We start from the raw sequence: 18,033 nt of genomic DNA, 5'->3' as shown, positions 1-18,033 counted from the left end.
GTTTTCTTTGGTCTTGCTTTTCTATTCAAAGTTTGGTGATGTATTTCCATGTACCAAAAATCAAGGGATAATTAGATTTATGCCCCTAGTTGTGTCCCGCTCGTCTGTTTTACCCCTAATTCCCAAAAGTCACTGGTTCTGTCCAAGTCACTTTGCTCCTATTATGCTTTTGCCCTTTGACCGTTTGACCATCAGTTTGAAAACTTCATAACTAATTCATACTAAATCAGAAAAATGCAAATAAGATACCAAAATGTTTAGAAAAACATCATCTATATGTCAGTGTCATTTGCATTCATGAAAAAAGTGTTGGAAAGTGCCCATCCGAGTTTTAGCTCTTATGCCACCACCATGAATAGTAAAATCTTAAAAAGTTCAAAAAATTGAAAAAAAAAATTGGTGGCAAAGAATGACAAATGTTTTAAGTGCCTGCCAAGTTTCATCAGGGAATAACATTCATGGGTGCCGTGGAAAAAAACAATCAGCACTCCAAAATAGATTATTTTTTTGCCACGACTTCCACGAATGTCGTTCCCTAATGAAACTTGGCAAGCACTTAGAACATTTGTTGTTCTTCGCCCACCATATTTTTTTGAATTTTTTTTTAGTTCACTATTCATGGTGGTATCAAAAGAGCTAAAACTCGGATGTGCACTTTCCAACACTTTTTTCATGAATGCAAATGACACTGACATATAGGTGATGTTTTTCTGAACATTTTGGTATCTTATTTGCATTTTTCTGATTCAGTATGAATTAGTTATGAAGTTTTCAAACTGACGGTCAAACGGTCAAAGGGCAAAAGCATAAGAGGAGCAAAGTGACTCGGACAGAACCGTTGACTTTTGGGAATTAGGGGTAAAACAGACGAGTGGGACACAACTAGGGGCATAAATCTAATTATCCCAAAAATCAATGATGAAAAAAAGATATGTGTTTGCAAAGAAATATGTACGCGGCCGGTATGCGTCCGCGCGTTGGAAGCACGGCCACCGCATCCGAGAAATGGCCCGGACACGACCCCATTGCCCTACCCAAACGGACAGAATCCGGGCAAAACGGCGGTCCGTTAGACTAGTCACAATGGGGAGTAACTTAGAGTAGTAACATGCATATGTTACTAGTCTATGTTACTACCTTCACGGTGGGTTGTAACATATGTGTTGTGTCATGCATCACTTCATTTATTATGTTGTAGACTCATCTTTTCTTGATATGTGTGATGTTACAGTAACTAGCTATGTTACCACATGCCTCTCTTTCTTCATTGATTACATGCCACATCATCTATTTTGCCTAGATAAGTGTGATGTTACCACCTATGTTACTCCCACTGTGGGTAGTCTTAGGGGTCGTGCGTTGGAGGCCTTATAAGTGGGACCGCAGTTGAGGAAACCGACTAGTATCGACAAGCCCCCACCTCGCCAGCCGCGAGATGGCCGAGTCAGAGAAACGACGAGGTTGAAGAGATAGATGTAGCACGGACTCCAAGAAATATGGTGTCAGATGGAAGTCGTGCTGGTGGCGTGTGCCGTACTCCTGGATGTGAATGCTTGATCTGGCCCATGACACCCTACTATATATCGAGGATTCGAGGTGCTGCTACGTACAGCGAACACATTAACATATGGCCCACCTCACACTGTGGCCAAATTTCCTGGAGTCCATGCTAGGTTAAAAAGTGTTCTTTGTGAGGGTGGGTGGCTGGTGTCCAGTTTAAAAACTTGTTGTATTACGTATACGTAGACGTAGAGATAGTGCAGCAGTTTTGAAAGTTTGAACCCAAACATCAGAATGCAATTTCTACTAGACTCATCCGAGGACCTAGGATGATGGGATTCGCTGCTACAGTAAAAACACCCGCCGGACGTGTGAATCATGTGAAGCTAGTACAAATAGTAGTAGTACTATTGTTGATTGGACTCATTCGATAACCTGTTGCAATGCACGTACAATTATGTATTCGGAAAATATATTTTTGCCTCGTCGCAGCACCCACTCAGAGAAGCGACTCGAAGGTCATTCATAAACTTAGTAAGTTTATCACAGGCATATCATTTTATTACATGCAACAGGTCATGAACCCACAACCACAACGACGATACATTCTAGTAAATACTAAAGTTTTCATCACACAACAAATAACAAGAAATGAAATGAACTTCAGCTCAACCAATCCTCGGCGTTGGAAACGCTTGCTTTGAACCAGAAGTGATTCTCTGGGAAGGGGCAGCTACTATCAATCTCGAGAACAACGCAGGACTGATCATCCAGGCTGAAGCGGCCTATGTCAGGACGCATATTGTGATAGCCACGGTAGGGAACCATAGCAATGCCCGAGGTATAGATACAGTTGCTTCTCATAAATGGTAGTAACGTTGTGTCAACAACAGTTGGATCACCTTTCAGCATGATTGGATATGTCCAAGGAAGGCGAGTTTCCTCCAAGAGTATCAATACTAAACCAGGGAGAAGGTGTTGGCACTAGCACAGTAGTATCCATCCTGAATACCATGTAACGGATGTTGGAATAGGTCCGGAGAGTGCGACTATGGGAGAAAATTCCTGCTTCCTTAGTAACATCAGCAGTGCCCTGTATACAAACAAGAAGAGGTGATCCATCAGAATAAGTTGCCAGGTGCCACTGAGTATATGGGTCCCCATGCTCGTGATCATCATCATTGTCATCTCCCCCTTGGTTATCAAAAATTTCAAATATAGGTGGTGGAATGTTCACAGGACCTTGGAAAGACAAGAAGGGTAATTAGTAAAGGGAAACTAGCTAACCCGCATGCATGTGGAGGAAACAATTGTAATTACGGTGGAAGACAAACATACTGAAAGCATAAGAATTCCATGCAAAAACAGTGCCACGAGTGGTGGCAGCAAACACAAGACCATCGTATTGAATTGCATCACAGTACTGATCATCCGTTTATAGAAACTGATTTTTGAGCAATATCCATCGAGTCGAACCATGAAGGACAGCAACAAGGTTGTCGAAGATAGCGACAACACAAGCATTCCTATAACCCCAAGAGCGGTCGGGAACTCGACAAATTGCTATCTTCTGTAGACGACAGTCACCATGATCGTAGTTGAACGTACGTAGAATACCGGTGTGCTCAACCTCTGGGCAGTCTGAGATTTTTGGAAGTGGAACCCGGTGACGAGTGTACACATTCCCAAGTTCCCACTCACAGTTGTACCCAATATAAACAACCCAATCTCCATTTGCGCCTTCCCAAGCCTTACCGTCAAGCGATGGCATCTTAACATCACACGTATCATTATCAAGCGGCATCAACTTGCACAGGGCGAGGCCTGCGTCGTCCGCGCGTCAGTGACCATGTTCACGGTGAAGAAGATAGGTGAGATCAAACCGCTCCTAGACCCTTGGGTTCCTTGTAATGATGTTATTAGTTGAGTCGAGAATGGTCTTGAATGAACCTGCCATGCTAGCGAGGTGATGACGTCGCACCGATCAATGAGTTCCTCCACCACGTCATCTTTCAGATCGGGGCAAGAATAATGGGGTCGTTTCCAGCCTGTTCCCTACATGGAGAAGACGATCGAACAATGGCAGAAGGAAGGGTGAAGGCAAATGGAGGAGGGAGGAAGAGCGTGCGACAACAGTTCCAAATCGAGAGGGAAAGGCGAAGAGTCGGTGGACGGTTGCCACGGTACACGAAGAGGCGCCCGGCCAACATAGAGTCGGTTCGGAAATTGTACAAAAGGACTCATCGTCGTCTCACTGACATGTGGGAATGGGACCACATGTCAATGAAACACGGTGTGTAATTTCTCATGCAAAATGCGATCTGGCCGCATTGGCCCGAGGTGCCGAATTAGTTAACGACCTTTTATTTTTTTTAATGGCGTGTCGTTCAGTTTTGAAGCATGACTAACTGGTACTGTATGCAGAGAAAATATAAACTAATCTACCACTACTCCACCTCTAGTACTAGTAGTATAAAAAAGATATATAGGATGGAGCTTCAGCGCTTTCTTGCTAAGGGCTGCCCAGTTGCTTCTCACACTATCACCCTCTCTCCAGACCTAAAAAAGACGGCCTCTCTCTCCGTCCTCACCGGTGGTCACAGATCCGCCGTGGAAGAAAAGGACGTGCAGCGTTGACGCACTCGTCGTCGGCGAGTGAGGTCACGCACAGACGACAAGGCCGTCCTCTCAGACCAAGCGCCCGCGCGGGATGCCCTCCTTCCCCAAGCTCGCTGCCGTAGTGTGTGCGCAGGACGACGACCATGAGCGAAGCCACTTCCCGCCGACCCTCAGGTATGCTACCTCTTTTCGAACCATACCCTTGTTCTATTGGCCCATCTGCCACGTCGCTGCATGTGGATCTTTTTCCACTCAACCATCTTCCCAATTGGCTATCCTCTACTCTACTGGTCACGCAGACGAAAACCTTAACTTGCACTATTAAAGGAAACCCTACTTCATGCAGACTAATCCATGTCTGGGTTGAATAAGGAAAGGAAGGGAGACTGTACTATCCAAGAGACTAGGCATTGAACCCGCATCTAGGTTGAAAAGGGGAAAATCGGTAGCTAAAGAGAACAAAAATGGGACGTAATCCACATATGCTGCATGGATATTTGGGCAACCATACCTCCCTCACCACTATATGCGTCCGTGGAGGTACATTGTACTGGTGCGCCCACTGCCCGAATGGGCCTCCCATGCTCTTATTGCCACTTTTTTGTTGTTAGTATAACGCCAGCGGTCAAGTCAAGCAATGCTACTGCTAAAGTGATGCCACATTTAACTAATGTCGCACTCAGTCTAATGCCACCGATAAATTTAAGCAGTGCCATTTAATGTCAGTGGATTATTTCAGGGTTAGCTGTTGATTGTGGATGTATTAAACATTTTTCAGCCAAGGCATTCTAATGTTGTTGCACAGCCAGTATACCAACGATGAATCTTGTTACTACCTTCAGATTTTTGCACTGTTAATGCTTATAGATTACATACCTCGAGTTAGTTAATAATATTTACCTTGAAGGTACATGGTTTGCAAATTTTTTATACTATCATTAGTTAATAATGCTAGTTACCTGCAGACTTTTGTATTTGGTTTAATGTTCTTGCACAGCTACTATACCAATGCTGAAACTTGTTACCTATACATTTTGTATTGTTAATTCTTATAAAAATCTTCCAGTGCTAGAGCTTATGGAAATCTGTTCAGTAAAACCATTGTACTGTACCCTATAATAAAATAACTACTATATTGTTGAACTAGCCATTGCATTAGTCTATATTTGTACTATTCGAATGGTTTTGCATTAGCATATGGACATATATAAAGTCTGGCAAGCTTTCCCAGATATGTGCTCAAGAAAACTACTACCTGTTTTTCTAAATACCAGACGTTTGGGTACTTTAAATTGAACTCCGAAAACATCTTATATTAAGGAACAGAGGGTGTAGAGTTCACTCGAATTATCCCGGTAAAGCTAGTCACACCTTTGTTAAAATTAATGTTCATTATGTTATCGGAGGAGGTCTGTATGTTTGTCTCTAATGCCTATCGACTACATACCTGACATCATGATGTAATGTTAAGTCATTTCCTTTTGTACAGTGTCACTGAATTGTTAAGGCGGTGATGGCATTTTATTTTAGTTGAACTGCACAAAATATGCTTAAAAGAAGAGGAAAGGTTAACAATGGCTCAATTTTTCAGAAAAAACTATGTATGCCTTCCTGACATCAGCCGCTGTTGCCTTATTTATTCCTTCAAACAGGTGGTTAGAAACAGTCTTGCTACCTTTTCCCATTAAGAAATTGGAATGCTTATATTTGTGAGTCTATGCTTCAACTAGTGCCACTTCTATAGTAATCACACTTTCAATATCTATGCAAACAGGGATGCTCGATTTTAGTGGAACTGCACAAAATGTCCAAATGGTTCAACATTAGGAGCATGTTTTCTTCCAAACCTTTATATCCAATTGGTGGCACTATGAGCTGCTCATTACGAAGGTACATGGTTTGCTACTATCTTACTACTCTTTTTGTACTGTCATTAGATAGTAATACTAGTGGTTTGCATGTGAATTTATTGGCAGGGTGGACCTACATTGGAGGTGCAGGACAGGATTCAATGGTTGGATGCTCAATTTCGGTTGTATCAATTTCACCTCTTCCATCACTGCGAACATGGATATCCTTGGTCTGATGAAGAATAGGCGCTATATTTCTGCTCTGAACAAGCAAATCAATTCAGTATGAAATTGTCCAGGGCAAAATATGACTGCATCAAATTGTCCAGTGCAAAACATGACAGATGCTAAGCGGAAGAGACGTGTTTAAACCGAAAATACAAGGTGGGGTATATGTTTAATAGCGGCTTGATATTTGGGCAGACAGAGATGTCTGCCCTTTGCTATTTGGCAAACAAACAAAGTGACCGCAATTTTGGTTGAACTGCACAAGAGAATAGTATAGTCACTGCATGCAGTGCCATTTGAAAATAGACACAGAAAGATTGGATAGTCACTTCATGGACTGCAGAAAAGTAGTATTGTACTATTTATTGGCCAACACTAGGTGCTTCATTGCTTTGGTCTGATTATACAATGGGCATCATTTTGCCTAAGTTAAAGTTTGTATTCCGAAAATAGTCTCGTCGTGTGATCGAGAGAAGACCAAATCATATTGCGGTGGATGTTCCTCCATCATGTGTGGTTCATTCTCATGGTTCCAGCTGTTGTTGAAACCACTTACGTTTGCAAGAGGAATTGTAGACTTCACAAACAAATTTGTCTTTCACTCTATACTGAATGTTGGCCAAGAGAAGCATCCATGTTAGTAGGAAGAACAAATGTTTTTTCTAGATCTTTGCTTGTGGAGCTACATATTTGTATATGATCTGTGAATCATTGAGATGCATTCACATGTTGATCTTATGTATGGGAATCGTACTAGTTGGTTTTGAATTTGGGCTACTAATGTGAACATATTACAATGCCAGGCCTGTGAGTCTCGTGTGAACATTTCGAACGGATCGGCTCTTACTGCTGTGCACAGCATGATCCTCATTTCTGTGTTCTCAGTGTTTACAAGTTACTAACAGTTCCTTATTTCTGTTCACTCAGTGTTTACAAGTTACTGATCGATCACTAGCTAGCCTACTAATGCGCTCCTGGCAGTTTTAGTTGCGACGCAAGATCCGAAGTGGCAGTTTTTTGAATGAAAATGCCTACCTCTTAAGAAACTGACAAGGTTCTCTGAAGAAAATGCCATGCGAATCTGAAGAAACTGCCAGCAAAAACGTTCGCAAATGCCTTATCTCCCAAGCGAACGTTCATCAGCTAATACGATCGTACACGTACACCATCTGACCTACTCGATCCTACACGTACACTATCCGACCTACTCGATCCTACACGGATAAATAGCGGATCACACACGTAGTACCTCCTTTCTGGTTTGTAGGGCTCAATTAAAAACGACCTACTCGATCCTACACGAATAAATAGCGGATCACGCACGTACTACCTCATTTCCGGTTTGCAGGGCTTAATTCAAATATCTAACCAACCAAGGTAAATGATGAGTGGTGGAATCATTTTTTATAAGGAGGGAGTACCTCTTCTGGATGATTCGAGTGCACTCGTTTGACCGTCATGCCGGCGTGCGACCCAGCACAGACGGGACGCACCACTGACGGGACGGAACGGCACAGTCATAATTTCAAGTTTTCTAGTTTTCCACGGCAAGCTGGCGCGCTAAGCCATGCCTGCTTATGCATTGAATTCCGATGACCGCGATGACCGTCGCATTTCCCGTGACACGCTAGTTCGCTGTAACACCCCAAAAATTTTATTTGGTTTTATCAAATTATTTATTTGATTTGAAGGAGGTTATTTAAAAAAATTAAAGGACTCTCGTCTCAATTCTTTTTATTTTTATGACAAGTATTTTCTTTTGGGTTCATCCAAAACTTGATCTTTGGTCTTGAGGGTTTTTTCATCTTGTGTTGACTCAACACAAATGTTTTTCTTTGGGAAAGTTTTTGAAATCTTCTCTTTTGGAAATAACCCTATGGCTTATGGAGTGATCCTCCCCTTTTCAAAAATTATCTCTTGCCATGACCTAAGTTGAAATCCTCCTCCCAAAAGCCATCTTCCCACCTTGTGTCAAGTCAAGCTTCAAGTCCAGCAAGTTTAACTCCCCCATGATTTTATCTCCATTCATTTTTAATCAAAAATCTTTTCTGTCTCCTATTTTGGCCCTTAGAGATTTACAAAGGAACCACTAGAATTCCTTTGAGTTTTGTTTCCAAACAAGTTTCCCTGGCTAGTCCTTAGGACCCTCAACCAAGATCCAGGAAGATCCACTGGTCCACAGTTCAAAATTTTCAAAATGTGCTTGCTGAAAGTTTGGGCCAGATTTCTCATTTTTGATGAAATTCATTTGTTTTCTTCTCCTAAAAATCTGAGAAAAATCAGGCAGCCTCTAGATGCATCAAGAGGTCACCTCACCAAGTCCCAACTCCAGAAAAATTTTCCTCGTGCCCAAAACATATCGTCGAACACCTGGCGTGCACTGTTACTGTCAAAGTTCAGAGTTTCAGAGAACAGTTTCAGGTGTCAGTGTCGTTTTCTTCAGAACCTCACGTCGATCTCGCCAGTAACTGCAGTGGCGCCTTGCTCCCTGTCCCTCCTTCTTATCCACCGCGCCGCACGGTCTCCTGGAAGGTTGCGGGCGTCGGCGACGAGCTGGCAGAGGTGCATCGCCCCATGAGCGGCGGCAGCAGCACCCGCTGCCGCTGCCAGAGAGGCGCAGCGAGGGACGGCGCCGTCCAGCACCGCCCAAGCCACCAGAGGCCACCGCGTGGCCGTCCCCTTCCCTGTGCGCTGTGCAGAGCCATCGTCGTGAACTGGAAGGCACGGAGCGCGCTCCCTGCCGCCGACGTGCCCGTACGGCCGTTCCGTCGAGGGCCGGAGTGTCACCCAAGTCCGACCGAGATTTTAACTAAGAAACGGAACCAGTGGACCGTCACGTTGATGCCCAATCACCTAAACCCCCAGCCCGACCACTGCCTCGCCATAATCGCCCGCCGAAGTTATCCGTTCACGGCAACCGCCTTGGGTCGACTATAAAAGGAGGCCCCGAGCTCGATCTCGACCAAGCGCCATCACTCCACCCCACCAGAACCACGCCCAGCCACTGGAGAGACCTCGGGGAGGCCCTCTTCCCCGACTCCGGCCGCCCCAACCCGCTTCGGGATCCAGCAAGATTCGCTCCAGTGCGTGCACCCCCGCCTCTCAACCCATGCCAGTAGCCTCCTAGTGCATCCACTTCGCTAACCCGCGCCCTAATTTGAAGGTTGCAGCTCCCGTCGGAGAGAATCATCCTTGCCCGAACCACCGTCCGCCGGAGATAAGGCCGCCGTCGACGTGGTGCTCGCCGACGGTCAAGTCCACCACCCACCGACGCGGAAGGGCACAGTGAACCCGTAGGTACCCTCCGATCCCCCTACCTCACCGTGGATCAACGCCGGCGACCACCGCAGCCCTCGGGCGCCGGCGAGCTCTGTTCGAAGTTTGAACCTGACAGGTGGGACCCCCCGTCAGTCTCTCTCTCTCTTATTCGAACCGTTTTCGAAAGGCGCCTTCGGGCAAAGTGCGTTTTCCTTCTGGGCTGGCGTACTTCCTACCGAAACGTTTTCTGCTTTTTCAAACTAGCCCCTGAGTCTTTTCTGTTTCATCACAGATTAGTCCTTGGACTAAAACCCTTATATCTTTTAAACAAAAGATGCTTTTTGGTTGATTCTTTTTTGTCAGTCTTATATTTTTGTCTAGTTTTTTATAGTATTTATTTGGAAAAAAATTGGAATAATTTTTATACACACACGTTATTTACGTTAGTATGCGGTTTCTTTATACCGTAGATACCGGAGGAGGTGACGGAACCGCGAACTTCGCCGAGCTAGACTCCGACTACTCCGAACCAGGCAAGCATGTTTGAACCCTTGATATGATGAGTGTTTTGCATGTTTGCTTGAATAGTTTGTGCATGGCATATGGGCATCAGTGAGTGTTATGTTGCATGCAAGGCAACTACCAGTATGCTTCGAATCTTGATGTGATCTTTTGATGGGAGATAACCTGATCATGTGGTGACATGAAAGGTGGTAAGATGGTATTGTTGAAGCATGCCAGTCTTATGTCAACTGTTAAACTCCGGCGTTAACGTGGACCGAGCCACGTTACCGTCCGTCCCCTTTTTTCGTGCTGCCACATGTTTTCTGCAAAGAATACGGTTTAGTAAGTTGCAAACCTCTTTCCTTGTACACACCAAATAGAGGGGCCGGGATGAGGGTTCCATGGCCCTGGATTAAAGCCAGTCATCCGGTCAGGGGGCATGGGTGTTTCCGGTTGGGACCGAGAGGGGGGCACCCCTTAGAGCGCGCGGTATAAATTTGATCCCATGCTACGCGAGGTTGTAGCCTCCCCGTCTCAAGGTTTTTCTTGAATGTTGCCTGGGATGATTCCTGGCAACGGAATGTGGAATGGGTGTGTACTGGTTAGATGTGTTTCTCCTAAAATACCGTAAACGGAACTAGTCCTTTGTGACTACTGAAATCCGTTGGCTGTGGTTAAAAGTACAAACTCTGCAGAGTCAAAACCTTCCGAGTAATCGTGTCCATGGTCAAGGACCTTGGTCAACGTATCCATATCAGTCTCAGCGTCAGTCTCTGTGTCAGTCCCAGTGGAAACCCCGGTGAACAAACATGAGTGGTAAACCAGGTTGAATGTTATTACTGTGGATGGACTAACCATTTTTATTATTACATACCTGAGCATTTCCTTGAGATGAAGTAAATTCATGAGCTACTTGAATTCGTATAATGAAATATAAGCCCTTTATGTGATGTCGCTCAGACGTCCGACTGTGGCACTCTTGTTATTTACTTTCAATATAAGCCCTTTATGTGACGTCGCTCAGACGTCCGACTGTGGCACTCTCGTTATTTACTTTTGATATAAGCCCTTTATGTGATGTCGCTCAGACGTCCGACTGTGGCACGCACTGTCATTTACATTCCAATATAAGCCCTTTATGTGGTGTCGCCCTGACGCCCGACTGCGGCATTGTTAATTTTATTTTTACCTTTTCGAGGCGTCGCTTCAGACACTCGATCGGTCTTCAGTTGTTTTCATTGGGATTTCGGGAGGACTACCGCCCGACTTCCTTTCTATTCACCACGCAGTGCAAATTTTATTATCTGAGTGCGCATTGCTAATCTGCTCGTATGCATCATCTTTGCATTTGTTATATCTTATGTCCAAACTGTCTTGCGAGTACTTTCATAGTACTCACCTGGCTTGTTGATTTGGCCAGATGTTGACAAAGGCGACCTTTTGGATGAAGAGTTCGATAGCGAGTCCGACGCCTAGAGGAGTCCCAGTCAGTCCCGTGCGATCCTGGAATTGGTCACTTGTATTATACGCTTCCGCTACCCAGAATAAAAACCCTCGAGCTTCACTCCGACGCTCGATGAGTTGTACGATTCAGGAGTCATGTCACCCACTTCTCTATGACATATCCACCACCACTTTTATTACGAGTCAGTAGTTATGCCACCATACCCCTTGTGTCATATCCGCCTTTATGTATAATATCGGCGTGCCTGTAATAAATTGTTGAACCACCTCAGCTCAACCCTGTATTATATTTAGTACTTCTGGATTTCTGTATCAAGGATTTGTCTACCAGTAAGAAGGATTCTTCTATACTGGTCCGTTAAAGGGATCAGTTTCTCAATAAATGTTTTATTGGAAAACCGGTCGTGACATTCGCCTACCTTCCGCCTATAATTACTGTTTCCCGGGCTTCTCCGGTGGCACCATCACCCAACTCGCCCTATCCTCATAAGCCCCCACCTGCCCGACGTCGCTCTCCACTTATCCTCGCTCTCGCCACGTCCGCCATGCCCCCGCCCGTCCGTGATATGCGATGCCGGAGGCGGTCACCGCCAGAACTAGTGTTCGGTTTTTCACCGGAAGGCAGACGGAGGGAGGAGGCATTCTATCGGTCTTTAGATGGCAATGCGGAGTATGAGGAGTTGTTGGAGCATGTCTGCCTGGCGGAGGAGCAGCGTATTGCCAATTTGCGCCGCCAGCGGGACATGGAGCAGCAGCGCACCGATACTCTGAGTCGCGAGCTGAGCGCCCGCAACTGGGCCGACTACGTGGAGGCCGGCACCCGGCAAATAGCCCTGGAGGCTGTCAGGCACGCACGCGTTCGCGACGCTGAATTTTACTACAAGCTCGTCAAGTGGGTTTCCCGCTTAGAAGCCGAAGCTTCGGTGGACCACGCCGACATGGAAAGGGCCAACGTGCGCGAGCAACGCGCCCTATCGCACCTCTGGCAAGTCCGAGGCGAGGCGGAGAACGCCGGTGCCGGCGTTTAGCGTGTCCTGCAGATGGCGGCTGGCATCGTCTAGTTAGCTAAGAGTAAGTTAGTACTTGTACACTACTAGAGTATTAGTGGGAGTAGAGAGTTAACTTGGCTATGATGGTTGTCAACGTGGAAGTTCAGTACTCTATATATGGATCAGACCTGTTACTTTGCTCTGAATGTTGAACTTTCCGTTGGAACGTATGGAATGGGCAGTTATTTTTTTAAATGGGTTGTATTTGTCCGCCACGGGTTTAGAGGTTGACTTGTGGGCCTACCAGGTTGACACGTACACAATCAGGAGATGATTGTACGTGGAGAGGATGACAGCAGGGACCCACCAAGGTCATGGCAGTACACAAGCAAGTGCCTCCTTATTTCAAGCCAATAAAAAATGGCTCCTCCTAATGAATTTCTGACATCTGGGTCCCATGCCATTGTCAATGTAGTCAATAAACGAGAGAATTGCACAACGAGCGGCTGCACCAGGGACCCAGCAGCTCGCCCAGTTATTTTTGTTTTGGGTTAATTTGATAAATGCCACTCCAAATTTGGTGATTCCGAGAAATGCCACTGCAATTTCCAAACTTTGAAAAATGACATTTCATGCCATTTCCAGTGGCATTTTTCGAAGTCTGGAGTAGCGTTATTCAAAGTTTGCAAAAAATGCAGTGGCATTTTTCAAAGTTTGCAAAAATTGCAGTGGCATTTTTCAAAGTTTGGAAATTGCAGTGGAATTTTTGTGAATCGCCATAATTGGATTGGCATTAATCTAATTTGTTTTTGAGATGGAATTAGGGTGTCAACTGGGCTGTGCGGGGCACTCTGGCCTGTCTAGACAGCCTTTTCTTTTATGTTTACCACAGACCAGCGCAGTAGTTTTTTTGTTCTTTCTGAAAATGGCTAGCCCAGTTTTTTTGTGATTTGTCAAGTAAGTCTCTTTGTCAGGCATGTTGGCTGCAAACTTTCAAGACGAGGAGATCTTCATTCGGCTGGCCGAGAAAATGGTCTATCAGTAATGAGAAATGGGTTGTACATTTTTAGAACACATCAAACCGGCAATTAGTTTCAAATTTCTTTTTTTCATTTCGAGATTTTAAATTGCATTGATTTTTATGCGTGGACAATTTGTTGGATTTTATATTGATATACATTTATTTTTAAAATCAGTTTGAATGCGACTCGAAATTTTGGGATTAAAAACAGTTCGGACCGCACCGAAATATGCAAAATTTCGTATAATTTTTTAACCGTGGCCACAATATGGGCTGTAATGCTAACAAAAAGAATATGGGCTCCAAAAAAACCTTAAGAATTAGCAAATGGGCTGTAAATTATTAGAAATAATGGCAGATGGGTTGTATGTTGTTTCCCACATATTTGAGGCTTTCCTAAAAAAAAGGTTGACGCACAAGCAGTGACTGTTGGATGTCCATCCAACGGCCGTCGTGCTTCTTCAATCTCTGCTCTTCATGCTCCAGCCACTCAAACAAGCGCCGGCGGGACTGCCTGCTCCCTCCTCCGGCGGCCGGCTGTGCTGCCACGCAGGCCTCACCGCCCCACCGTACTCCCACCGCTGGCCTAGCCATCCCTCTACTCACCCACACCTGCTATTATTCTCCGGCGACGGCAGCCGAACCAGTCAACCCTCGTACTCCCCACCGTGTGGGCAGCCACAGCCGTGTCTTCCCTGGCTCCGTGTTGTTCCCTTCGTAGGCCTCGCCGTCATCCACCGCCCTGGTGCTCTCGGCGCAGCGTGGTCAACGTGGTCAACGAACAACATCCATCGGAAGTGGACTGTACGTGGAGAGGCTGACAGCTGGGTCCATGGCCGCACACAAGGAAATGCCTCCTTCTTACACGCAAAATAATGATTCCTCCACCTGACATTTGGGACCCACCGGAAGGGCCTCTGTATTTCGCGAAAAATACGTTCCCCCCGTTGACAGCTCGGGCCCACCAGCTATATCTTCGCACGCAAGGAAGTGCCTCCTTATTGCGCACAAAAAAATGAATACTCCCCCTGCTAGCTGGGACCCAGCATAGTGGGAGGCTGACTTGTGGGCCTACTAAGTTGACGGGGACAGAGGGCTTTGTCAACTTAGTCAATATGAACGATTCTAGCTCCAGTAACCGTACGATGTCCATCCAACGGCCGTAGTGCTTCTTCAACCTCTGGTCTTCTTGCTCCAGCCGCCCAAAGCAGCGCCGGTCGTGCCGCCTGCTCCAGCCTCCCGTGGCCGGCTGTGCTGCCGCGGAGGCCTCACCGCCCCCTACTACTCCCATCGCTAGCCAGGCCCTGCGGCAACGGCTGCCTCACACCGCAGCCGAACCAGTGAACCCTCGTACTCCTCTCCATGTGGGCTTCCACTGCCGCGTCTTCCCCGGCTCCGCGTCGTCCCCTTCCTAGGCCTGGTCACCGTCCACCGCGCTGGTGCTCTCGGCGCGGCATGGTCAATGTGGTCAAGGAACGACTTCCATCGGAAGAGTACTGTACGTGGAGAGGCTGACAGCTGGGTCCACGGCCGCAGTAAGGAAGTGCCTCCTTATTACGCGCAAAATAATTATTCCTCCACCTGACAGCAGGGACCCACCGTACGGGCCACCGTATTTCACAAAAAAAGGTTTCCCCCCTGACTGTTGGGACCCACCAGCTACATCTTCGCATGCAAGGAAGTGCGTCCATATTACGGGCAAAAAAATGATTCGCCCCCCTGACTGCTGGGACCCACCAGCTACATCTTCGCACGCAATGAAGTACCTGACAGTCGGGACCCACCTGGTCGAAGCATACGTAGTGTTGTCATTCTGGTCGCGAACGTGTACATACATACGATCGGTCTGTCTGCAGGCTGCAGCGATGAACCGTGGCTGTGCAAGGAAGGGCACGTGTCGTAGTAGAGGCGCGCACGTGTCGTAGTAGAGGCGCGCACGTAGCATATACACGTACGTACAGCGGCCAGGGTGCAAGAAAGAGCCACGTACGTACATACGGGCGGGGTCTCAAACGCCTACTCGTGCATACGTACGGCCAGGGCTCGTGTACATGGCAGGGTTGGAACGGAGAAGTTGCGCCGTCGTCGTGTTCATGGGAGGCAACGGAATGCGTCTTGTTCATCGGGAGGCAACGGAACGCATGCTGTTCATCGGGAGCCAACCGGCTTGGACGGAATAGCCGATGGAAACGAGGCCTGGCGTACCGCAGAATGGAGGAAACGGCCTTGTGTTCGACCGGCCATGATGGAAATGGGATCCTGTTCATCGGGAGGGGTCTGGCGTACCGCAAAACGGAGGAAACGGACTTCTGTTGGACCTCCTACGATCAAAACGGGGTCCTGTTGACCGGGAGGGGTGTGGCGTACCGCAAAACGGAGGAAACAGAGTTGTGTTGGAGCACTACGGTCGAAACGGGGGTCCTGTTCATCGGGAGGGGTGTGGCGTACCGCAAAACGGGACTACACGGGATACTGTTCATCTCCGCCGTCAACCTCCTCCAGCCTCCACGGGCCACTGTTCATCCACCGTCGACCTCCTCCAGCCTCCACCTACGACTGTTCATCCACGGGCTCCTGTTCATCCAGCCTCCACCGCTCCTCCACCGGCTACTGTTTAGCCAGCCCTCTCCACGGGGTCCTGTTCAACCACCCCTCCACGGGCTACTGTTCATCCAGCCCTCCACCGGCTACTGTTCAACCAGCCCTCCACAGGGTCGTCCTGTTCATCCACCCCTCCACCGGCTCGATCGATCGGGGTCCTATTAATCCTGCGGCAACGCTCTACTACCACGGGGTCCTGTTCATCCAACGCCCCACCGGGAACTGTTCATCCAAACCCCCCAACAACACTCACTGTTCATCAGGGAAGGAGGCAGCAGTGTTCGATCAGCTTCAGTTAGCAACAGTAGCCAAGGGATCGATCGATCGCTCGGGTTCGGTAATGCGTAGTCTGCAGTGCAATCGCTCGGGTTCAGTTAGAGCCCAACGCCTCGCTCGGGTTCAGTTAGAGCGCAACTCCTCGCACACATGCGCGTACGTACGAGAGAAACGCGCATCGCTCGGCCGCCGACCATCCACCGTAACCGGAAACTCCCCGATATTTTCCTCGCCCTCGCTTCTACCACGGTTTTTTCCGTCATGTACGGCCCAAAGAATGTCATGCAGCTGCGTCTCCGGCCCGCCTAGGACAAAAAGCCCATTTTCTGTCATGATTTTTTGTCATAGAAGTAGGAGCCCACCACATCTATGATGATACCGGGTTTTGTCAGAGTTATCATCATAGAAGTGTCATAAGTATGACAGAAAAAAATTCGTTCGGCCCTAAATGTCACGGATGTGTCTTTTTTTGTAGTGACGGTGCTATTAAAAATTATTTTGAGAGAGGAACATATGCTTACATATCTCAACAATATCAAGTTTCCTCTCTATGTGTTGAAAGTTTTGAAGTAACGCTTTGTTTGCCTTCCTATGCTAGTTGATTCTTGTTCCCATAAATTGTTTGCTCACAAAATACCTATGCATAGGAAGTATGTTAGTCTTAAATGTTCTTTCCATGTGATTCATGATGCTCTCTTCGTGTTTCAATTCTTTAGTTTTATGCGAGCGTCATTAAAAATCATCATGCCTAGCTAAAAAGACATTAAAGCAAAGCGCTCGTTGGGAGACAACCCAATATTTCTACCTATTGTTTTTGTGTGTTCACATAATTAAGCTATTTTATTAATCGCTTTTGTTTTAATGAAGTTCCAAGTAAAGCCTTTGGGTTAAGTGTGGATGATAGTTGACTTGATTTTGTACAAAAACAAAAACTTTTGCTCTCAGTCCAGGAATTTGTAAAATTCACCAGAACTTGCTCATGATATGAATTTTTTACACATGATTTATATACAAATTTCCCACGTTATCCTAATTTTTCAGAGTTTTTGGAGTTACAAAAGTATATTCATTGTGCAGATCATTACATATTGTTCTGTTTTTGATAGATTATGTTTTTGGTGCATAGTTTTCTAGTTTCTATGGCTTATATTCGTCAATATAAATTGTAGAAATGATAGGGTACATTAGGAATTGTGTGAGAACAATTATTAGTCGTGTCTTGACAGTACCAACGTGAATGATCTTCTCTTTATCATACTAACTCATCTCACGAAGTTCCGTTAAGTTTTGTGCGATTGAAGCTTTCAAGTTTTTGGTGAGATATCGATATGAGGAGAATAAGGAGTGCCAATACCGTAAGCTTGGGGATGCCCAAGGCACCCCAATTTAAAATTCAAGGAAGTCCCAAGCATCCAAGCTCGGGGATGCCCCGGATGGCATCCTCTCTTCTGTATTCAACATTATCGGTACCTTACTTGGAGCTATATTTTTATTTGTCACATGATATTGATACGTCTCCATCGTATCTATAATTTTTGATTGTTTCATGCAAATATTATACAACTTTCACATATTTTGGCAACTTTTTATATGATTTATTGGACTAACCTATTGATCCACTGCCCAGTGTCAGTTCCTGTTTATTGCATGTTTTTTGTTTCGCAGAAAATCCATATCAAACAAAGTCCAAATGCGATAAAAATTTACGGAGAATTATTTTGGA

This window comes from Triticum aestivum, chromosome 6D, assembly GCF_018294505.1.
Source record: "Triticum aestivum cultivar Chinese Spring chromosome 6D, IWGSC CS RefSeq v2.1, whole genome shotgun sequence".
Lineage (NCBI taxonomy): Eukaryota > Viridiplantae > Streptophyta > Magnoliopsida > Poales > Poaceae > Triticum > Triticum aestivum.
The sequence above is the reverse complement of the archived record's forward strand: the minus strand, read 5'-3'. Positions refer to the sequence as shown.